This window comes from Stegostoma tigrinum, chromosome 1, assembly GCF_030684315.1.
Source record: "Stegostoma tigrinum isolate sSteTig4 chromosome 1, sSteTig4.hap1, whole genome shotgun sequence".
In the NCBI taxonomy this organism is placed as follows: Eukaryota; Metazoa; Chordata; class Chondrichthyes; order Orectolobiformes; family Stegostomatidae; genus Stegostoma; species Stegostoma tigrinum.
In genome coordinates, this window is record NC_081354.1 from 140,725,380 (window position 1) to 140,731,379 (window position 6,000).

The following is a 6,000-nucleotide window of genomic DNA, read 5'->3' on the forward strand; positions in this document are numbered from 1 at the left end:
ACAATGGGGGTATGAGTTGCGAGCATTAACGTGCGCAGCGTCAAGTCAACCGCAAGATGTGCGTCTACGTTGGCCTACCTGACCACCGTCAAGGCGGACCTCCTGTTCTGCAGGAGTGCGGGATACCGCACCTCGGCAGGTACGGGAAATGGTCCGGCGCCTGGACCTGTGGGCCTTTGATCTGGTCGGGGGGTAACGACTGTCGCTCCTCGGGCCTGGCTATTCTGCTGCGGGGGCGCAACTTCACCATCTCTCAAGTTCAGGTGGTGGTGGGGGGTGCGCCTCCTAGTGGCTGATGTCACCTACAGGAACGCTCCCCTGAGGCTGATCAACGTGTACACCCCAGCGGTACAGAGTGAGCGGTTGGCTGTCCTGTAGCGGTTTCCACCCCTGCTGGCTATGTCCAGGCCGGTCATCCTAGGCGGAGACTTCAACTGCATCATCGATGCAGATGGAAGATCCGGCGTGGGGACAGCGGGTGGGGGGAGTCAACTGGACGTCACGTCCAGATTCCTGATGGGCACGGTGAAGGACGCCAAGCTGCTCGACGTCATCAGCATCCCTGCAGACGGGGCGCAGCGGAGGTACACCTGGTCACGGCCAGACGGGTCTATTCGCTCAAGGTTAGACTTCCTGTTTGTGTCACGGACGTTCTTGGTCAGGTCCACCGGCATCGAGCCGGTGTTCTTCTCTGACCACTGCCTCCTGCTGGCCAACTGTCACTTACAGGACGACCAGCCGGCCGGCAATGGGACGTGGAAGGTCAACACGACTCTGTTGACCCCAGAGAACGTCGAGGAGCTTAAGAGGGAGTACGCCGGTTGGAGAACTGTGAAACCCCTCTGAGTCTCCAGGCGACTGGTGGGAGACGGTGAAGGAGAACATCAAGAGGTTCTTTGTCCTCAAGGGTGTTTGGAAGGCGAGAGAGAGGCGGGGAAAGCTGTCGTGACTCCAGAAAAGGGAGCAGAACCTGTTCCTTCTGCAGTTGATGGGTGTCGATGTCACGGAGGACCTCCGCGAGGTGAGGGGCCAGCAAGCCTCGCTCTTCGCCGCGGAGGCCTCCAGGATAATCTTCCGGTCCAGGGTCCGGTGTGTGGTGCAGGACGAGACGAGCTCGCGTTTCTTCTTTCAGAAGGTGTACAAAGAGAGCTCTGTGCTTAGCCGGCTGAAGGAGGATGACGGCTCGGTGACGTCGTCTCGGCCCAATGTTTTGAGGATCAGCAGATCCGTCTATGCCGGACTGTACAACACGAAGCCCACAGACAGCACGGCCTCCGAGTCGTTCTTGTCGTCTATCGCGGAGGTCTTAGACAACAGCACGAGGGAGTGGCTGGACCAGCCAATATCCCTGGATGAGCTGACCAGAGCCCTCAAGTCCTTGGAGAGGACTAAGACTCCCGGGAGTGACGGCTTACCGGTCAAGCTGTATTCCGCTCTGTGGGACTTGGTCGGCCAGGACCTGCTGGAGGTGTACGGTAGTGCGCTTCGGGCAGGGGAAATGTGCAAGTCCATGAGGAAGGGCATCATCACCCTCATTTACAAGAGGAAAGGGGAGAGGGAAGAAATTAAGAATTGGCGTCCCATTTCACTGTTGAACGTGGACTACAAAATCCTGGCCAAGGTCATTGCCAACCGGGTCAGGTCTGTCCTGGAGTCGGTGATTCTCCCTGACCAAACCTGTGCTGTGCTGGGCAGGAAGATCGCTGAGAGCCTCGCGCTCATCAGGGATATGATCGCCTACGTGCACGACAGGCAGTTGGACACCTGCCTCGTCAGCCTGGACCAGGAGAAGGCCTTCGACGGGGTCTCTCATGCTTACATGAGGGACGTCCTCTCCAAATTGGGGTTCAGGGAGGGCATCCGCAATTGGATCCGGCTGCTCTACGCCAACATCGTTAGCGCAGTCTCAATCAATGGGTGGGAATCGGACAGTTTTCCTGTCAGATCTGGAGTCAGGCAGGGCTGCCCGCTCTCTCCCGCCTTGTTCGTGTGCTGTGTGGAGCCCTTCGCCGCATCCATCCGGAAGGACTTGAGCCTGAAGGGCGTGACTATCCCAGGCAGTGGATGCCTTCAGGTCAAGACCTCCCTGTACATGGACGACATCGCAGTCTTCTGCGTTGGTGAGTAGGCTGGTGGACATCTGCGGCCAGTTTGAACTGGCCTCGGGTGCCAAAGTGAATAGGGGTAAGAGCAAGGTCATGTTCTTCGGGAACTGGGACGACCGTTCCTTCATCCCCTTCACTGTCAGGACAGACTACCTGAAGGTGCTGGGTGTTTGGTTCGGTGGAGCTGGGGCGTGCACTAAGACTTGGGACGAATGTATCACCAAACTGAAGCAGAAGCTGGGCAGGTGGACGTTCCGGTCCCTCTCCATCGCGGGTAAGAACCTGGTTGTCAGGTGCGAGGGGCTTTCGGTACTGTTGTATGTGGCGCAGGCCTGGCCTATTCCCTGGACCTGCGCTGCTGCGGTCACCCGGGCCATCTTCCACTTCATTTGGGGGTCGAGGATGGACCGGATCCGCAGGGACACCATGTACAAAGACCTGGGAAATGGGGGAGGGGCGTACCAAACGCCACCCTCGCCCTGACGGCTACCTTTGTGTGCGGCTGCATCAAGCGTCGCGTAGATCCTCAGTATGCAAACACCAAGTGTCACTACTTACTGAGGTTCTACCTGTCCCCAGTGTTGCGAAGAATGGGCCTGGCCTCGTTGCCGCGGAACACTCCGAGTAGTTGGACCATCCCGTACCACCTGTCCTTCGTGGAGAAATTTTTGAAAGGAAACACCTTTGACCACAAGGCCGTCAGGCAGTGGTCAGCACGTAGTATCCTCGAGACCCTTCGGGAAAGGGAGAGGGTGGATCCCATCGTGTGGTTCCCCACGTAGACTGCCAAAGTCGTTTGGCAGAATGCCTCATCACCAGAACTTTCAAACAAGCACAAGGACATTGCTTGGCTGGCAGTGAGAGGGGCTCTGCCAGTGAGATCCTTTATGCATGCCCGGAATCTCTGCGCCACCGCACGCTGCCCTCGAGGGGTTGCGGGGGGCAGGGGGGGACAAGACTGTTGATCACCTCCTTCTGGAGTGTGCCTATGCGCAGGAGGTCTGGAGGGGGATGCAGTGGTAATTATCGAGGTTCGTCCCGAGCAGCTCCGTGATGCGGGACTCCGTGCTCCACAGTCTGTTTCCCGAGACGCACACCGAGACCAACATCAACTGCGCCTGGATCACCGTCAATGCGGTGAAAGACACTCTTTGGTCTGCCCGCAACTTGCTGGTCTGCCAGCTGAAAGAACTGACCCCGACCAAGTGTTGCAGCCTGGCGCACTCCAAGGTCCAGGACTACGTACTGACGGACGCGCTAAAGCTTGGGGCAGCCGCCACCAAGGCGCGGTGGGGCAAGACCACCGTATGAAACCTCCCGTCCAGAATAGAAAAAAGGGCCCTGTCTGGTAACTGGGCCCAGCTGGCGCCTTCCCCAACTGGTCAGAGGACCAATGGGGACTGTGCGGGGTGACGACTGCCGGGGTATTTTCTTTGCTTTGTTTTATTTTCTTCTTTGTTTGTTTTTTTCCTTTAATTGGTGCACGTACCCCCTGGGTAACCCGGAGCGGCTTGCATGACTGGGTAGGTGTATAAATGTTTTATTTTTTGTACATCTTATGAATAAAGTATATTTTTTCAAATAAAAAGTATGACGAAATGTCTGAAAACTAACCTTCCAGCTCAGCGAGCAAACTCACATCCAGAACCTCAACCTGAGCTACAAATCTTCTCAACTCAATAGCTTCTCATGTCTTCTGTGATAGATGTTAAGTTAGCTGGCCTGTGGTTTCCTGCTTTCTGTTTCCACCCATTTTCTGATTAATGGAGTTACATTTGCTGCCTTTGAATCTAATGCATGTTTTTGGAAAACTAAAATGAACACATCAACTATCTTACTTGCTATTTTTATTTCTAATCAACCTGTTCAGAGATGTTATCACACCACTTCAGCAGATGGGGCTTGAATCCAGGGTCTCCTGGTCCAGAGGTGGGGACAGTTATTGCACCACTTGAACACTACTGCTTCTACTTTTAAGGGCACAGGGCCTTGGTACTTCTGGTATCTAACAATTAACTTCTACTTCTCTGATGACTGTAATTTTCCTAAATTCCTTCTTTCCATTTCTTGGTTACTAGTTGCTTCTGGACTATTTCTTTTATTCTCTATAGTGAAAAGTGATGCAAAATCCTGTTCAATGCATCTGCCATTTCTTTACTTCCTTTAATTAATTCGGCAGAAATGGATTATAGGGGGCAGGTTGAAAATTGGAGGAGTTGAGACCATGATGAAGTTGGTCAAGATAATTATTGAATGATGGGGCAGGTATGATGGCGCAAATGGCAAACCCATGGTTCTATTTACATTCTTGTAGCATTCGAGAAGCACACTTGATTTCCAGCAGAGTGGACTGCAATCAAAAGCAGGATGCCTACAGAATTTCATGAACTCAGGGGTGCCAAAGCCAATTGGAGCATCTTACTAGCTGAACAACAACAAAGTACATTGACGAAACACATTTCCACATAGAAAATAAGAGACTAGAGGCACTTCACAGAAACATAAGGATGAAAGAATGACGAATCAAAGAGAGATCATCCAAAGCTTCCTTAATTTTTTTTAACGTAGATGCTAATGAAAGAAGTAGAGATGGAGTTGAGATAACTAATCACATTCCACTCCATGCATTAGATACTTTGGGAATTGATTAGTATGTTTACTCATTACTTAATAGTTATCGGTAATCAAAACACAGCAGAGGCTTTGTTTGCTTCCAATTGACCAGGTTAGAGTTTTGAAGCTCAAGAAGGTAATCCTGTTCTTGGTGTCATAGCTGACGTCCCAAGCATCAAAATAGAGCTGACAATACACTGCAGGACTGAAGGAATGTTTTTATTTGGATAAGACATTAAATAAGGTTCCCTCTGCCCTAGCAGATGGACATAAAAGAACCAAAGGTGGTATTTAGAAGGAAAGCCAAGGAGTCCACAGTGGTGTCATCATATTTTTGTTCTACACTTCCTACAACAGTGACCATACTGCAAGATCCCTGAATTAGTAAGGATTTTTGAGACATCCAATGATTAAGAAAGGGGTGAAAAAGAACTTTTATATAAACACACTTCACGACCTCAGGGCTGCCAAAGTTTATTACAGTCAATGAATACTTTTTAAGTTTTGAAGGGAACACAGCAGCCAATTTACACACTGCAATCATTCCAAAGCTGCACTATTTTGTTTAAATTGCATGAGATTGCTAAACCTCTGTGGTTCAGTAGGTTCTGGGTGTCCTAGTACACAAATCACAAATTTACTGTGCAGCGAGTAGCAAAACAAATAGAAATTGCAATTTATTGTAAAGCAAATGCACCATAAAAATAGTAAAATAACCACAGAATGTGGGAAAAACTCAGCAGTTGACAGAAACAGAAGTAACAATGTCCAGTATAACTGGTCTTCATAACTGAAAGCTGTTGGAATGTGTTTGTTTTTTAAATATATGTTTTTTGACAGAGGCAAAGACCTAGTGCAAAAGACAAAGTGGGTGTTAAAAGAAAAATGGAAAATAAGTCTAAGATAAAGGTGGGAAAGAGAAAGATTACTTTGCTCTAGGCAGAGAAAAACCAAATAAGACACAACCAAAAGGCTAGAGGTGGGAAAGAACATAAGGAAAAATGGGCAACAAACAGTTTCTGAAGTTTTTGAATTCAATGTAGAGACCACAAGGTTGTAAAGTATGCAAATGTAAAACGAGGTGTTCATCTTGCATTATGCTTTGTTGGAACATTGCAGCAAGCCCAGGACAGAAATATTAGCACAAAAGCAGCATGGTTTTTTTGAAAAGGCAAACAACAGGGAAGTCAGGGTCATTTCTTCAGAGCAGAGGTGTTCTGCAAAGCAGTCACCAGCTTGTTTTTGGTCTTTCCCATGTTTAAGGAGATTGCATAGTAACCAA